This window comes from Muntiacus reevesi, chromosome 4 (assembly GCF_963930625.1).
Source record: "Muntiacus reevesi chromosome 4, mMunRee1.1, whole genome shotgun sequence".
Taxonomy (NCBI): Eukaryota; Metazoa; Chordata; class Mammalia; order Artiodactyla; family Cervidae; genus Muntiacus; species Muntiacus reevesi.
In genome coordinates, this window is record NC_089252.1 from 51,739,556 (window position 1) to 51,758,316 (window position 18,761).

The 18,761-nt window shown below is 42.5% G+C and overlaps 1 protein-coding gene across 2 annotated transcripts in view; it reads right to left on the reverse strand.

Annotated features, from left to right (window-relative positions):
- Positions 1-18,192, reverse strand: part of CCDC68 (coiled-coil domain containing 68) — a 57,474-nt gene extending 39,282 nt beyond the window's left edge. Inside the window, exons 1-2 of one of the 2 annotated variants that reach the window (XM_065932768.1) lie at positions 18,056-18,192; positions 116-208 (exon numbers count right to left, since the gene is read on the reverse strand). The gene's annotated coding sequence lies outside the window, so the exon portion shown is untranslated. The remainder of the gene's footprint in view (positions 1-115; positions 209-18,055) is intronic. The other variant, XM_065932767.1, reaches the window with a different exon arrangement.
- Positions 18,193-18,761: the final 569 nt, after the last annotated feature.

Here is an 18,761-nt window from a genome sequence, read left to right on the forward strand (position 1 = left end):
TCATATTCATATTCTAGCACATTGTAAGTGCTTAATAAATGTCTATGGAGCTAAAATAAGATAAAATCATATGTATATAAAAATGCACACACACACACACATACATATAACTTACAATAACGGCTTCCCAGATGATACTAGTGCAAAGAATCCACCTGCCAGGAGATGCAAGAGACCTGGATTCAATCCCTGGGCCAGGGAAGTTGCCCTGAAGAAAGAAATGGCAACTCACTCCAGTATCCTTGCCTGGGAAATCCTATGGACAGAGGGACCTGGCGGGCTACAGTCCATGGGGTCCCAGAGTCGGACACGACTGAGAACACAGGACATATACAACTTACAAACATGTATGTATATCATTTTATACTTCACAGAGACCTTTAGTATACTGCATTTTATTTAACTCTCAAAAGCCTGTGAAGGCCACTTACCAAAGAACTATTTGTAGTAAGAAAATATTGAGAAAAGTGCAAACGCCCACAAAAAGAGGACTGACTAAATGAACTACCTACATCTTCTCTAGGATATATTTACTCAGTGAAAACGCATGGGGCAGAAGAGGATACATTGCATCATAATTTCTCTAAGAAAGGTGAGAAGGATGGAAGGAGAAAATCTGTGATTTATAGTTTTGACACTCAACAGTGTAATTATTTTACCTAATTATAAAATATAACTAAATTTTAACTAAATTTTAACTAAATATAACTAAATTTTACCTAGTTATAAAATATAACTAAATTATAAAATATAACTAAATTATAAAATATAACTAAATATAACACCTGGGACTGATTTTCCCAGGTGTGCTATGTCCTGGGAACAAAAAGAATCACAAAGCAATCTTAAACTGTACTCACTAATAATATTGTTAGTGGAAACATTGCTATTGCTATTTTGAAACTATGATGTGTGTGTGCATGCATGCATGTGAGTCACCCACATGACAGAAATGAAGAAGTCACTGTCTAAATGTCTTAAGAGCCAAGATTTTTAACATAAAAGAAAAAATTCTAAATTAGAACCAAAAATGTTCTGTAAAAAATCTTATAATCCAAACTGAAACCATGAGTATAAAATATTTATCTTCATTTTAAAATGTATATTCCAAGTCTACCCACTGAAAATTTAGAAATAGAAGCAATTAACACTCCCAGTGCTCAGATTGTGGTATTGGTACACCATTTTCTATGAATACGAAAATGTAGCCAGGGCTTCTTGACTGATTTCAATCTGAGGCAAGAAGTGCAGAAGGTGAGGCTGAGATAGCTCGTCGTAACAGGAAGCGGAAAAGTGATCAACCACTACTTGCATAAGACACAAACGGCCGACCCAAAGAGGAATAATTGTGATTGAGTAAAACACACCCAAATTTTTTTAATTCTTGAAATTATGTTGACAAGGGAAAAACCTCCACTATCACCAACAATCCTCAAACTCATCAGAGACAGGCTACCATTATACTAAAAATTAGCCCAGAAGAGAGGGCAAGAGAGAATGCAAGCAGACATTTATTTTGCCTTTATGATATGAATTTACCCTATGTCTCTTGGTAACCATATAGTTGATTATGAAAATTGTACTGAAGAATTCCTGCCAATAAATCCAAAAGGACCGATAGAATTAGAAAATCTACTTTTTGCAACCTCCTTATGAAGTGATAGATGCTAAGCAACAGTCATCAACCAGTGCTAAAAACACTAGGCAAGAGGTTGATGAAGAATGCACCCACCCCAGGGACTCCACTAATCAATCGTAACTGAAAAGTGGAAAAGAGGCAACCAGACATTATGTTCTCTAGATGTGGTACAATCATGAGTAGAAGCACCACCTTTGAAGTCCCTCTATCTACCCGTGGGAAATATCTGAAAAAGAAGAAACCATTCAATGACTCTACAAGGGTGAAGAAACAGCCAAGTTCAGATCACATAAAATCCTACAGGACAAATAATTATTCCTTCCACAAAATAATTATATGAAGAAAGATGAGAAGAGAAATTGTCATAAATTTTGAGTCTTAAATAACATATGACTAGATACAATATATGAATCTTTGTGCAAGTGTGTGCATGCTCAGTTACTCAACATATTCAACTCTTGGTGACCCAGTGGACTGCAGCCTGCCAGGCTCCCCTCTCCAGGGGATTTCCCAGGCAGGAGTCCTAGAGTGAGTCATCATTTCTACTCCAAGGGATCTTCCTGACTCAGGGATCCAACCCACGAATTTGGCGTCTCCTGCATTGGCAGATGGATTCTTTACCACAGAGCCACCTGGAAAGCCCTGGGTCTTCTTCAACTCCCGATTAAAATAAACCAGTTATATAGACATTTTTTTTTTAAAAAACTAGGGAATTTTAACACTGACTGGATAACAGATGCTGTTAAAGAATTAATGCAATTTTGCAAAGCATTATTTGCAATTATTGTCATTTTAGGTGTGATAATGGAATTATGATATTCCTTTAAAAGATCTTATCTGTTGGACATACATACTGAAATATTTGAAGGTGAAATAATATTACACTTGGAATTGTAAAGAGAATACTTTACTCTAGTATTTAAAGAGAGGGGAAAATGGGGTGAGATAAAGATGAAAGAAGTTTGATAAAATGCAGTGAATTATACAGTGGAATTCTCTGTAGTTCTCTACCATTTTGCTTCTGTTTGAAATTTTCATAATTAATAGTAAAGAGCTAAAAAAATAAGATAAAAGGCCAGTGAGGTAGTATTATTAATTTCATACTACTAATAAAGAAGTTAAGATTCTTAGAGGTGATATTAATTTACCCAAGATCACAGTAAAACTAACAGAGCTGAAATTCAAGCCTTTGTCTTTTGGACACCAAGATCAAGAGTCTTTCTATCACATTAAGGCCAGATTCCCTGGTGAGAAAAAAATTAAAATTTAGCAATGACCCATGCTGTTAAAACCCACAAAGAATGTTCATATTTGCTAGCATCAATTTAGAACTAAAGAGCTTCTGTGGATGATTCAAAGTCCTGCATTTATCCTTTAATCTTCAATGAAATTAACAGAGTATGCCAAGAATTTTCCATTTTATGTTAAATCCTCTTAGACAGCCACTGTGGCTTCTATTTGTTTCAGGCTAACTTGATTTGGCTGTAGCAGCTCTGCAAAGTCTGCTTTTTAATTTTTTTGCAGAATCTGAGCAGAACTACGTCTGTTATTTGGTCCTCTGAAGTCTCTTCCAGGATTAAGTTCTTAGCCTAAAACAACATTTAAATGGTGGAAGTAAAAGAAATGCCCATAGGGACAATAGACAATGTGTCTGGAAATGAGAGAGGAGTGGTCAGGCTGGCGTGGTGGTCATCAATTCACGGCCAGGATCCCAGTCTGCCTTCCCACCTGTTAGGACAGTCTATGAATGGTCCTGACGTCTTTTAATGGTTCCAAAAAAATCGAAAGAAAACTAACACTTCATGACACATGAAAATTATATGAAGTTCAAATTTAGTGTCCATAGACGAAGCTGTGGTCTAAAATAACCATGGCTAAGCATTTATGTGTTGTTACGCTGCTTTCACTGTAACAGCTCTGCTGAGTAGATTGGAGACAGAAAATACATGGAAAACAATGTCTAAGATATTTACTATCTATTTGGTCCTTTACGGGGAAATGTTTGCCCTCCGGAGGGGTAAAGAATGGCAGCAGATGGGAGCAGAAGGAGGAACATAGAGGCAGACAAAGAGTTTTTTATGCTGTTTGTCTTCAGTTCGGTCTCCCTTGTTTTACGGTCCCATTTTGGTGATTTCCTTTCTCCTTTCTTTTCAGTGGGTTATACACTGTGAACATGACCAAATGATAAGGGACATTACATCATAAGAATATATTGATCACTCTTTAGAATGAACTTCACTGCATTCTGTCTCTCATAATGTGAAAATCACATCAGGCCTCTCATTATATATCCTAAAATACATCCTCTTACATGCCTTTTATTCTTAATATCAAAAAAATTCTGCTCCACAAAAGAACTTATTTATGACTTCGCACAGCACACATGAAATAGAAATAAACTCATGGACATAGAAAACAAACCTGTGGTTATAAAAAGAGACAGTTGTGGGGATGGGGGGGAAGTAGATAAATTCGGAGTTTGGGATCAGCATACACACACTCCTGGGGCGTCCCTGGTGGCGCAGAGGGTAAAGCGTCTGCCTGCAGCTCAGAAGACCTGGGTTCAATCCCGGGTCCAGACGATCCCCTGGAGAAGGAAATGGCAACCCACTCCAGACCTCTTGCCTGGAAAATCTCATGGATGGAGGAGCCTGCTGGGCTATACAGTCCATAGAATCACAAGTAGTTGCAACACAACTGAGCAACCTTGCTTCTCATGAATACACTCTACTATGTATAAAACAGATAAACAACAAAGACCTACTTATAGCACAGGGAGCTGTATTCAACATGTCATAATAATCTAGAAAAGAATCTGAAAAAGAATAGGTATATATATATGTATATATATATAAAGAATATGTGTGTATATATAGATATAGACAGAGAGAGAGAGAGAGAGAGATAGGCAGGAGAATTTTTTTTTACCACTGTGCTACCCCTGGAGAAGGAAATGGCAACTCACCCCAATATTCTCGCCTGGAAAATTCCCTGGACAAAGGGTCTTGGCAGGCTGTAGTCCATGGGGCCACAAAGAGTCTGATGTGACTGAGAACACACACGCACGCATATATATGTATCCCTGAGTCACTCTGCTGTACACTTAAAACTAACACAACATTGTAAATTAACTCTACTCCAATTTAAAAAAAAAGTTTCTGCTCCACTGACACTTCTCAAAACATCCTACCTCCTCCCCTCACTGGCTGGACCATCTTAAACAAGTTCCATAAAATCTTAACCTCAAAAGAAAAAAAAATTTCTTAACCTCAACTTACATATCTGTAAAATAGGGGTGATAACCCCTCGAGTTGTAAAAATGAGCGATTTTTTACATCTCTGGTTGTAGAAGGCACTCAAGGGACAGTAACTGCTAATACTGTTGCTTCGATGATTTTATATCATGAAGGACCACAGAAAATAAGCAGTCCATAAGAGAGGGGATAGATCATGCCTATCTGGTTGCAAAGCTTATATGCAACTCTATGCATATGAAATCAAATCCCACCTTTCTCTTGGTTCAGGAAATGTCCATGGCCACAGTCCTTCATTTGTATAAAGAAACCCAAGAGGAACTTAAGCCAGCAAAGTCCAAATTGCCAGATGGCATTACCGTCCAGGGGAAAATCCATCTTAGCATTTTATTTCTGCCAGAAGTAGATTAGGCAGATAAAATTCTCAAAATAAAACACAATCAGTTAATTAAAGTGAGAAAAGAATTTTATTTGTTTTATGCTAGAGTGGGCTGAAGACAGCTTATGAGTGGCATCACGCCAAGAGGTATTATTTCCTAGATCTGGGCTTTTCAAACAGGGCTCCCAAGGGAAGGGGCGGTGCTGGGCAGACAGGGCTTTGCTGTCTGGACTTGAACCAAAGCAGTTCTGCTTTGTTCTGTCTCACACTGAATTTTTCCATGAGACTTTCTGTGAAGAAAGAAGTTTCTGCAGCTGAAAGACCCGGAGGCAGACTGCCCAGCTTCATGGCCTGACTCCGCTGCTCAGTAGCTCTGTGACCTTGAGCAATTCCTTAAGCTCTCTGTGCCTAAGTTTCTTTATCAGTAAAATTCAGATAGTATTATTATTAATGATTAATGACAGTATAAATAATAAACATGTGGTTGTTTGTGGGTTAACATTTGTGAAGCAGGGATAACAGTGCTTGCTGTTCGGTTGCTCAGTCGTGTCCGACTCTTTGGGACCTCATGAACTGGAGCACTGCAGGCTTCCCTGTCCTTCACCATCTCCCAGTGCTTGCTCAAACTCATGTCCACTGAGTCGGTGATGCCATCCCACCATCTCATCCTCTGTCGCCCCCTTCTCCTCCTGCCCTCAATCTCTCCCATCATCAGGCTCTTCGCATCAGGTGGCCAAAGTATTGGAGCTTCAGCTTCAGCATCAGTCCTTCCAATGAATATTCAGGACTCATAGCGCCGAGCACATAAAAAAAAAATGACTTGTACATGTTTGTCAAATAAGTAAATAAAATAAAGCCATTTTCCACAATTACTGCTAAGTAGTCTGAGAGGTAGAAAAGAAGCCAGTAATACTTTAAACAGTCTGCAGATCAAGCTGGGCTGTAGAGGAAAATCTGCTTTGGGCGATTTTAAGACCAGCAAATCCATAGTATTGATTCTTTCTTGATAATGCATCAATGATTTGTCAGCATTCCCAGCTGATTATGCTAACATCCAATGAATAGTTTACTATTTACAAAGCTATTCACACACAATTTTTGAATTATAATCTGTGTGGCAAACCAACATATCACTGGGTGCCCAGGATTATGTAACTAAACCTACTTGTCTGATTAATGACATACAAATGTCTCAGCTATTATACAATAAACACATATAAGGCACTATGTGGGGCTGAATTTTGTCCTCTCTTCCATGTATATGTTGAAGCCCTGATACCCAGAACTGCAGAATGTGACCTTACTTGGAAATAGAATCCTTGCAAACCTGAGTCTTCCCAGTGGGGCTAGTGATAAAGAATCCACCTAGCTACACAGGAAATGCAAGAGATGTAGGTTCAATCCCTGGGTTAGGAAGATCCTCTGGAGGAGGAAATGGCAACCTGCTCCAATATTCCTGCCTGGAAAATTCTATGGACAGAAGAGCCTGGTGGACTACAGTCCACGGGGTCGAAAAAGAGTCAGACACAAATGAGCACTCAGCATTTTGCAAACATACTTAGGTGCTCTGTGATGACCTAAAGGGATGGGATGGTGGAAGAGGAGAGAGGCTCAAGAGGGAGGTGATATATGTATAATTATGGCTGATTCCAGTTCTTTTACAACAGAAACAAACACAACACAGTAAAAAATAAATTAGAAAAATAAAGAACAACAACAACAAAAAGATAAGGTCATAGTAGAGTGAAAGTGAAAGTTGCTCAGTTGTGTCCGATTCTTTGCAACCCCATGGACTGTATAGTCCTGGATTCTCCAGACCAGAATACTGGAATGGGTGGCCTTTCCCTTCTCCAGGGGATCTACCCAACCCAGGGATCGAACTCAGGTCTCCAGCATTGCAGGTGGATTCTTTACCAACCGAGCCAGAGTGAGGTGGACCGTAATCCAATCTGATGTCTTTATAAATGGGGGAAATTGGGACCCACATGCACACAAGAAAAAGTCCATGTTCAACTGAAGGCAGAGACCAAGGTGATGTTACGACATGACAAGGAATACCAAAAATTGCCAGAAAACCACCAGAAGCTGGACGAGAAGCAGGAGACAGCTTCTTCTTTACAATTCTCAGGAGGAAACAACCCTGCCAACACCTTGATCTTGAATTTCCAGCCTCAGAAATGAGAGACGAGAAAGGACTACGTTTACGCCACTCTGTGGTACTTTATTTTATCAACCTTAGGAAATGAATACAGGAACTGTTAACAGACTAGAGATTTTAACAAAAGTGTCCTTCCTTTATTTAACCCTTGATTGATTGATGCATTCATTCATTCATGTATTAAATATTTATCAAATACAGTTGTTTTAGAAGCTTGCCACTGCAGAACCAAGATCAAGACCCCGCTTTCATGGGTCCTTTAGGACAGAAGGGGAGACAGACATCAAACAGAGCGACTACACAGAGAACATCATCAGGGGTGGTGTCATGAAGAAGAGCAGAACAGGGTAAAAGGATAAAAAGCGGTGTTGCTTTGGATGGGTGGAGAGAGACGGCCAACCTGAAGAGGTGGCATTTAAGCAAAAGATGTGAATAGAGGAGGTGAAGCCACGTGGCCATTTGGGAGAAGAGGATTCCAGGCTAAGGATGAGCAAGAGCCCAGGCTGGAACCTGCATGCAGTCCTGTTCCAAGAACAAGGTATGAGGGGTCGCCTACCATTTTTTTTCTTTAAATGGGTAGGGAAAAAAAATTTTTTAATAGACTGAAACATAAGACTTTCAATTTGCCTAAGGAGGCTTCTCCTTAGCCCACTTAAAACAAGTCTTATCATGCTCAGTCATGTCCAGCTCTTCACATCCCCATGAAATGTAACCCGCCAGGCTCTCCTGTCTATGGGATTTCCCAGGCAAGAATACTGGAGTGGGTTGCCATGCTGTCCTCTAGGGGAACTTCCCGGCCCAGGGATCGAACCCGTGTCTCCCACACTGAAAGCTGATTCTTTACCTGCTGAGCCCTCTGGGAAGCCCTGCTGCTGCTGCTGCTGCTAAGTCACTTCAGTCGTGTCCGACTCTGTGCGACCCCATAGACAGCAGCCCACCAGGCTCTGCCATCCCTGGGATTCTCCAGGCAAGAACACTGGAGTGGGTTGCCATTTCCTTCTCCAGTGCATGAAAGTGAAAAGTGAAAGTGAAGTCACTCAGTCGTGTCCAACTCTTAGCGACTCCCCCCATGGACTGCAGCCTACCAGGCTCCTCCGTCCATGGGATTTTCCAGGCACTGGGAAGCCCTAGACTATTGTAAATAGTGTGCAATGAACACTGGGGTGCATGGACGGGAGAGGAGTTTGGGGGAGAAAGGATACATGTATGATGTTTGCGTATGGCTGAGTCGCTCTGCCGTGCACCCAAAACGATCACATCATTGTTAATCGGCTATACTCCAATATAAAATCAAAAGTGAACAGCAAACAAACAAAAACAGGCCTAGCCCTGGCTGGAGAGGCTCCCTGAGGGTTGAGGGCAGGGACAGTGAAGTCTGGGGAGTTATCAGGTGCCACAGGGCATATGCAACTGAGTCTAGGCCCCCAGTGGAGGGGGCACTTGGTAAGAGCAGCTGACCACACCGTGGCGTTCCCGGCTCACTTCCGTGAGTGCTGACGCCCGCAGCACCCCGCTGGGTGCCCAGGTGTGTGGGGTCACCCTCTGCAGGAGTCTCTGCAGGAAAGACCTCTTCCTTCCTCTTCACTCCCCGGTGCTGGAGCGCGTGTACAACTCCTAGACTCAGTCAGCTGAGCGCTCCCGCCCGGAAAGGTCATCAAAGGGCTGGCCCTCAGGCTTGTTGCACTAGAGGCAGTGAGAATCCCCTTCGTGCTCTGGGCAGCAGGGACTCTGGCACAGAGCAGTGCTTTAGATCCAGCGGCAGGAACACCAATCTGGTATCTAGCGCCCAGTGGTGATGCCCAGGGGATTGTATCCCTGCCCTGTTACTGATCTTGGCCGAGGTACCAGCATTGGACTCTCTCATTTCCATATCTAGTTTTCCCATCAATTCTGGATGCCATGTGTACTTCCAGTAAATTCCTTTCCTGCGGCTTCCCAGGTGGCTCAGTGGTAAAGAATCCACCTGTCAATACAGGACACACAGGAGACATGGGTTCAATCCCTGGGGGGGGAAGATCCCCTGGAGAAGCGAATGGCAACCCACTCCAGTACTCTTGACTGGAGAGTCCCATGGACCGAGGAGCCTGGAGGGCTACGGTCCACGAGGTCACAAAGAGTAGGACACGACCGAGTAACTGAGCATGCACATGCACAAACTCCTTTGCCACCTAGGTGACCAGACTCAGGGCAGGAACCGAGAGCCCTGCTTTGGCGCTGTCTGAGTTCTCAGCTTCTCAGTCCTGAGCTAACGATACTGACAATTGTCTCATCATTCTTAGTCACTGTGGTAGAGAGCTCAGATACTAGACGCTGAGAGAGTTAAGTTACAATAAGACGCTACAAAGATAATGAGGTTATATGAGGGGGAAAGTAAAGCTAATGTGTCTCCAGGCCCTTGAGGAGACTGGCCGTGTCCCGAATACTGAACAGCACACCTGTTCTGCAGCGACATTACACAGCACAACGGTGACATCCAGTGTCAGCCGGCCAAACCTCAGGCGGCTGTGCAGTTCACCTGAAAAGGATGCGCAAGTGCATCAAAAGACACGCGTGCTAACGCCGAGCCCGAGTCACAGCAATGCTGTTTGCAAGCAGGAATCTGAGATTTTTAAAGTAGAATTAATTGCTATTCATTTCTAAATGCCACTCATTTGTAAACACATGTTTATATCATAGCCAGTGCTATAGAAAGCTCTTAGATGTGTAACAAAGGCAAATTCATTTGGGGGGATAAAAGGATTGAAATACTAGTCCAAACACGATAGAACATACATACTATTGACTGTGCCATTTGCCAAGGAATTATGTCCCATGTGTTATCAAAATTAATCATCAAAACACAGTGGGCAACAATTGTGACCTCTATACTTACATCTATCTATATGTATGTATAAGACAACCAAGTCACAGAGAAGTGATATGTTTTCCAAAATCATAAGTCAATCTCATCACCTGAACCTAGAAAGTCATTTTTTTCCATTCTTTATCACCACTTATTGAAATTATTCTTCTTTACACATGGAATTACACTTTTATCTTTGTCAAAAATCAAATGGCTTTGATTTCAATGGATTATGTGTTTGGAGAACATTTCTGGATTTTCTTCTAATCTATTTCGATGTCTGTTCTTTTCATATTTTTAAATTTAATTTTGATTTAATATTGGAGTATAGCTGATTTGCAATGGTTGTGCTCATTTCGGGTGTATGGCACAGTTATTCACATGCACATACATGGATCTATTCCTTTTGAGTTTTTCCCCATATAATTTATGACAGAGTATTGAGTAGCGTTCCTTGTGCTATACAGTAGGTCTTTGTTGATTATCTATTTTATGTATAGTAAGTAGTGTGTATCTGTTAATCCCAAACTCCTCCTTGGAAAAGTTTTAATCTCCCTTAGGCTTTAGCTTCCTCAACTGAAAAACCCAAGTGAAGCTGTTAACTTCCTCACAGAGTTGCTGCTAAGTCGCTCAGTCATGTCCGACTCTGCAATCCCTTGAACTGTAGCCCGCCAGGCTCCTCTGTCCGTGGGATTTCCCAGGCAAGAACACTGGAGTGGGTTGCCATTCCCTTCTCCAGGGGATCTTCCCGACCCCTGCATCTCCTCCTGTGTCTCCTGCATTGCAGGCGGATTCCTTATTGCTGGAGCCATTGAGTCATATGATGATTAAACAGGATAATGCAGAAGTGCTTAATGGGGTATCTGACTATAATACACATTCAGAGAATATTAAACAATTATGTTTAGGCTCACAGCTTGTAATGGACATTTGCTTGTGGAGCATCATTTGGAAGCTTCAAGGCCTAAACCCAGCTGTCCTCTTTCTCTTCCCACCCCTCAAACCCCATCAGTCAGTTATACCTGCTGCTTTGACCTTCTCGGCTAACAATCTATTTTAAAGCCACTTATGACTGCTCAGTGAAAAAAACACGAAAAGTACTAGTTGTCACTCACATATATCTCAGTCATTTGCAACACTGATTAGAAAGGTGCCCTTTTGGAAAATTTCTTCTGTGGCTTCATGAAATATTTTAAGAGTAAAAGGCTCAGGGATTTAGAAAATAGCCATAGCTTCCCAAACTGGTCTTGGGATATCTGGGCTTCACCTACATCGCTTTAAAAATTATCCAGAGAAGGAGGGAAAGACAGACAATCCCACGCGTGGGTGAGGATGGGGAGAAGCAGCAACTCCTGGGTGTTGCCGGTAGGAAAACAAAACACAGCCATGCAAGACATCAACGCTTGGGCAGCTTCCTATGAAGCTGAGCACGGACTGCACAACCCAGCAGTCCCTCTCCAGCGGATTCTGTATGTCCACAGAACACATTTATAGTGGCCAAAGTCTGGGAAAAATTCAAATATTCATCAACAAGTGAATCCTATTCATCAATACAAAAGAATGATCAGCTGACACGATGTGAAGAGCTGACTCATTGGAAAAGACCTTGATGCTGGGAAAGATTGAAGGCAGGAGGAGAAGGGGACAACAGAGAATGAGATGGGTGGATGGCATCACCGACTCGATGGACATGAGTTTGAGCAAGCTCCGGGAGTTGGTGATGGACAGGCAAGCTTGGTGTGCTGCAGTCCATGGGGTTGCAAAGAGTCGGCTATAAGTGAGCGACTGAACTGAACTGATATAATATAGATGAATCTCAGATGCATTATGCTGACTGAAAACAACCAAATCCCAAAGGCTGCATATTCCATAGTTCCATTGATATGACATTCCAGAAAATTGGAAAATATAGGGTCAGAAAACTGAACTGGGGATTAAGAGTGGAGGAGGGGTTGACTACAAAAGAGACACTTGGGAATATTTTAGGGGACTAGGGAGTGATGATGAAACTTCTCTATCTTGATGGTGATGGTGGTTCCATGGCTCAGAACTCTATACCAAAAAAGATGGATGTGTATATTTTTATTTGCTAAATAGTAATTAAACAGTACCCTAGTAAAAGCTAAGTACAGTGGAGATTTCAAAATACAATTAACTGCAAGCCACAATTAACTAAATTTATTTCCTTAATTCAAACTGTTGAGCCCTCTAAAAGTGTAAATGGCCAAAAAAAAAAAAAAAAGTGATGGAGTTAGAATTGTTAAAAAGCAAGTAACTGAGTTGCTGACAGGCAGCTAGAGCTATTGCTCTTACAAGAATAGCCCATGAAGCCTGACATTCAATAAGGCGACAAAAGCAAGGGAAATCTTAAACATCTCACTAAAGTTAATCATAATTATTACTTACTGAGGTGGAAAAGTAGGAAGAAGTATATGAAAATATATAAGAAATACACAAGAAAACTTGCAACAAGAAAATTTAAATTTAATTCTGAAATAGAACTCATTTCACTTACCCATTCTTTTTCTTTTTTTTGCAATTTTTTCTTAATTGGCGTACAGTTGCTTTACAATGTTACAGCTTCTGTTTCAAACATGCTAGTGTGTAGACGTCAATCCCATCCTCCCAGTTCACCTCATCCTCGCCTTCCCCTCATCCCACTGTCCACACGTCCATTCTCTACGCCTGGATCTCTGTTCCCGCCCTATAAATAGGTTCGTGTGTACCATTTTTCTAGACCCCACACGTATGCACTAACATACAATTACACAGCTTGTTTTTCTCTTTCTGACTTATTATGCTTCACTCTGTATGACAGACTCTAGGTCCATCAGTGTCTCTACAACCGACCATTTCCTTTCTAAGCATCTTCTAGATGCAGAGATGCATGTTTCCCTTCTTCACAGTAGAACATAAGCACGTGGACTGCTGGGGCAGTGATGACAAAGTCTGTGAAGGTTGCCCACCCCTTGAGGCAGCGGGGACCCTGTACCAGGAGGAGGTCAGAACAATTTCAGCATCCTACCCAAACCAAGGGGATAACAGAAAGATACAAGAGCAAGAAGCAACTCCTGGTTCTGGGTGAAACCAAGCTCCTTATATCAAATCCCATGAACATGAGTTCCCCAAAATAATTAGGAGATGCTTGTAGCTCAATGCTGAGCAAGCCTTCTTCCTGCTGGCAAACAGACACGACAGAGGGAACATGTCCACTTCGATTTCCAGAAAGTGAAAAAGATGAAGATGGATTCCTATAATTGGCATTTCACCCTCAGGAGACATTTGAAATGAAATGATTGGTTTAAGACTAGAAAAATGCAAGTGTTCTAGAAATTTTTAAATCAATACCGGGTTAAAAAAAGACTTGCCAACAGTCTATCAATTCATCTAACCACAGATCAGGAAAACAGCAGTGGTCTGAGCCAGGAGTTCCAGCAAGTTGTTTTGACAATAGCAGACAAACTGATCTCCAAATGAACATACCCAGCTTTGAAAAGCTGTACTATTCAATTTAGCCTACTTTAGTGTCAAACATAAAACCCTTCGCACTCCACGCTGTCAATAAAATAGACCTTTAAGTTATCTGAATGCTTTTTTTCCCCATAGGAACTTGCAATTTCAGCAGTAACTTACAGGTATTCAGAGACAGTGTCTTCTCTTTAGCTGCACAGAATTGGCTGACTTTTTTATAGAAGAGTTTCCACTCAACTGGAGAGATCTCCCTAAGAGGATCTTTAAGCATAAGTTGTCGAACGTAAACCACTAAAAATGCATTTGCCATAAGAATTGACACAAAGCAGGGTGAATGGGGGTATAGAAGAAAACATCTCTAAATGAACGCCTAAGAAAGGTATATACCAAAATGCTTTTGTAGTCTTAGAGAGTTCTTCCTTGTTCACAGAAAACATCACTATTTAATAGAAACCTGGAATAATTTATCATTTGGTCTAGCTCCTCTAAATGCCCTAGAGGAAAAAAAGAGTGGCATTTCTTCTGTTTTAGATTTTAAGAGTTCGAACTAGTGCCTGGTTTGATAAGTGAACACCAGTTGCATCAGTTTCACCCTTTAGCACAGTGACAGAAACGACAGAATAATAAAATGAAAAGCATGCAAATTCAGATGCACTCCCTTCTGCTTTTTGGCTTAAGGCTACAGATGACTCTAGCTTTATGGTAAGTGTGCCACTAAAATATGCTATTAAGGAGGGCTCATAATTTTAAGAGTAGTTCAGCTATCACGGTTGGATCAAACATGCGTCAAAATTCCCCCATTTAAATGCATATTATTTGCGAAGAAAACACACAAAGGAGATGTGTGTGTGTTTAGTCACTCAGTCGTGTCCAACTCTTTGCGGCCCCATGGACTGTACCCCGCTAGGCTCCTGTGCCCGTGGAATTTTTCAGGCAAGAATACTGGAGTGGGTTGCCATTCCCTCCTCCAGGGGATCTTCCCAACCCAAGGATTGAACCCAGGTCTCCCACACTGCAGGTGGATTCTTTACCATCTGAGCCACCGGGGAAGCCTGGGCTCTTTCCAAATGTTAACATTAAGAGTTAGCATCTTCCAAGTCCAACCTAGACTATGAAATGACTGATGCTTTCTGCTGCTGGCTTGGGATTTACAATTTACTATTTTCATGGAGAATCACAGAAAGATCACAGCTATGACATTTGGTAAGTATCAGGATTCTGTATCAGGAATATATGTTTTCATAACTATAAATAAGTGTTTGGCTCCTATCAGTTATTTTCAAATTATGGAAGTTGGACCAAAATGTCTGTCTTACCACTTCAATGTGATTGCAGCAACATCCATCAAGGTAAGCAAAATATGGCATAGCCATCCAATGGAAGGAACATTAGTAGCAATAAAAAGGAACCACCATACTACAACCTGAATGCACCTCAAAAACATCATTCCAGGTGTAAGAAGTCAGATGCTAAATACCATATATTCTGTTATCTCATCATGTGAAGTGTCCAGAAAAGTCAAATCTAAAGAGTCAGAAAACAGATTAGTGGTTGCCTGGGTCTGAGGGTGAGATTGCTGAGTGCTACAAACAGGCACTCAAGATTTTGGGAGGGGGCAGAGATGAAAATGTTCTAAAATTGGATTGTAATAATGGTTGCACAGCTCCATAAATTTACAAAAACTCATTGAATTGGATGGTGTCATGTATTTGACAGTATATAAATTATATCTCCAATAGAGCTGATTAAAAAAAATAGCCAAAACAAGGCAAGAATGTCTTACATAAAGTCATTTCCTCTGAGGTTAAAAAATAATCGTAGTCATGTTTTTCAAAATTTACAGGAAAAAAAATAACTTGATGGATAACAATTTTCTCAGTTTGAATTTTTCAACCCCTAAATTATTGGCATCTACTACTACAAGTTTAAATTTTATTGAGTTCACATGGAATTGATGTTGTTTCTAGGTATTTCAGGTTTAAGATCTTAATATTTCATAATATTAAACCCAGGACACAGGATTCCTAAATTCTTTCCCAACCTAAGCAAAAGAAGAAACTGACCTGAATAACATAAATTCCTTGACAATTTTTTAATTTGACTATTTAAATCAGTGGAAAAGAGTCTGTGATTTGAAACTAACCTAGTTTCAGTCAGTGTCAAAAAACGATAGATGCTGACCGATATGGTTCCTGATTATGGCCTCAGGGTGTTCCAGAGGATTCCAAAGCTGTGTAAATTCCAGAGGACAGAAATGTGTCTCATTTACACCAGCATGTATCCCCCTGTGTCTCCAAGACAGACCATGCTGTCCCACACAATAAATGTTGGTTCAGTGGTTCAGTGAACATGTGAACAGGCCTGAAAATCCCCAGGTGCGCCAAAGACTTTCTAAAACTGAGCACACATACGTGCACATATTTTTGTTTTCCAAACTCAGTAGGTGACTGTTTCCATGTTCAGATGCTTAGTAAAATGTAAATTCACGTAAACATGCTACTAAATTGATAGTAACATGTTGCCATTTTGAAATGTTTTTCCAACAATAAATGGCCATCTAATTTTAATGTAAAAATCTCAAAGATTCAAGCCCACTACTGTAAAAGACTTTGACATGACTCCAAGGAGCTCCAGGTAAGAATACTGGAGTGGGTAGTCATTCCCTTCTCCAGGAGAAGAGCGAGATCGTCTCAACCCAGGGATCAAACTAGGGTCCCCTGCATTACAAGCAGATTCTTTACCATCAAAGCCATCTGGGAAGCCCTTAGAAGTCTTAACTGTTTCCTTTCTCAGTCATCATTCCAAACAAATAAATACATGCCTCATTTTTTCAGTTTTGACCAAATCTAGCTTAGATTTTTCCAACTTTATCCAAAACTTGGATTACAACTCAAGCCCACTTTCTAGCACATTATAAATCACTACACTAACAAATATATTAACATGCTTGTTATTATCTTGTGAAATCATAAACATGCAAAATACAACTGAAAAAGTGTCTGCATTTATTTCAAAAACCTCTCTTCAGTTAGTGCAGCTTTGGTTACTAAATTTATTTAGCAAATTAAAAGGTAAAGACCTTGTGAAGCTTGCCAAGGTCGCAGAAAGTGTAAGCCATTTTCATTCTTTCTGTAGTGAGTTGGGAAGCCCCTGCCTTAGGCACAAATTCCTCTGAGTCAGGGACCGTCACACTCGAAGGGCCAGCGTAGGGTGGGAGGGAGGCGGGACGGCCCAGCAGCAGGAAACAATCGACCTGTTGTGTCTGCAGGGGTACCTGAGACTGCAGCTCCGATCATATTTCTGAAAAGCCAGAGCTGAGTATTTAATTCCATCAGGTACATAAAAGGGCAGAGTATCTTTCCCCAGTTGCAAGTGAGAAATAATTCCCTTTGAACACTTTATCTAGCCTATGTATACAGCAATAAATTAAAAAAAAATTTTTTTATTTCTAAAAATAAAACAACTATAGTGAAAATGGCAGACCCAGTTGGAGCTAACTGCTTCTTTTATATATGTAAATGTATTTGCTCTCCAAGAAGGTTAAGAGTTTACAGCCCTGCCATTCATGCAATCTAAATCTCCCCTCTCACGGTCCCGTATTCCTTCCCTAAGATGACGCTGCTCCTTTGCAACCTGCCGGGGGGATCAGTAACTTTCGGCCCTAGAATCCCGTGAAGCAGAAAACTCATCCAACAGGTTGCTCTCCCTTCTCTACACCTGAAGCTAACAGAAGCCTGCGCGATGAACGTCTGTGCTCTTAAAAGTCCAGAGCAGAGGCAGTTGCCAAAGTCGTCCCGCGGGGGTCCGTAGGGGACAGCCAAGTTTTCCGGAAGGCTTTCTCCACCGCCCCTGAAGAGGGGGACCCCCGGCCAGGGGACTGCCTAACAGCAAGCTGAATAAACAATCGGGCGTGCGCAGGGCGAAGGAGGGGGTAGCCTTTCTCCGGGACGGCAACTCTGCTCCTTGTCGTTCAGTCACCGAGTTGTGTCCTATTCTCCGCGACCCCACGGATTGCAGCACGCCGGGCTTCCCCGTCCTTCGCCCTCTCCGGGAGTCTGCCCAAGTTCATGCCCACTGAGTGGGTGATGCCACCCTAGAGGCGCAGAAACTTCTCGCCCAGGGAATCGAGTCCAGAAGAAAGGTTTACAGGGAGAATGCCGTCCTCACCCAGGACCCGTGTGCGGGAAAATGCCCTTGGTGTTCTAGGCGGCACGGGGGGAGGGTGGAGGGGACCCGCTCCAAGGGCGCCTGGACCCCCGCTCGCCTGGGAGAGAGGGGGTGACCTGGGCGCAGATCGCTGGGGCTCGCCTACCTTGGAGGGCGCTCGGGGAGCGCTGGGTCCGGGCGCCGCGCCTCCCCTGGCTCAGCACCTGGGCGGGTCGGGCGGGTCGGCTCCGCGGGGCCCGGTGGCTCCGCCGCTGCTCCAGGCAGCTCCGCCCCGCACGGCAGGGCGCGCCCCGGGCAGAGTCGGGCGCCCGAGCGGCCCCGGGGCGGGGCTTGGGCTCCTCCGCGGCCGACCCACGCGCCCCGCTCCAGGCGCCCCGGGGAGCCGTGTGGGCACCCGGACACTCAGGTCCCCAACCCTGCACACCGCTCAGTAACCGGGTTATTCTGTTGGGGAGGGGGGATAGTTCCTGCTGCTTTTTTTAAAAAGGTCCTGTTTCCGCTCCAAGCTCATATACTTTTTGGTTTTGGTGTTTATACTTTGGCCACGTGATGCGAAGAACTGACTCCTTGGAAGAGACCCTGATGCGGGGATAGATTGAAGGCGGGAGGAGACGGGGACGACAGAGGATGAGATGGTTGGATGGCATCACCGACTCAATCGACATGAGTGTGGGCAAGCTCTGGGAGTTGGTGATGGGCAGGGAGGCCTGGCGTGCGGCAGTCCATGGGGTCGCAGAGTCGGACACCACTGAGCGACTGAACTGAAGACTATTTTGGAGTAAATTTAGATTTACCGAATTTGGAGGAGGAAATGGCAACCCACTCCAGTATTCTTGCCTGGAGAATCCCAT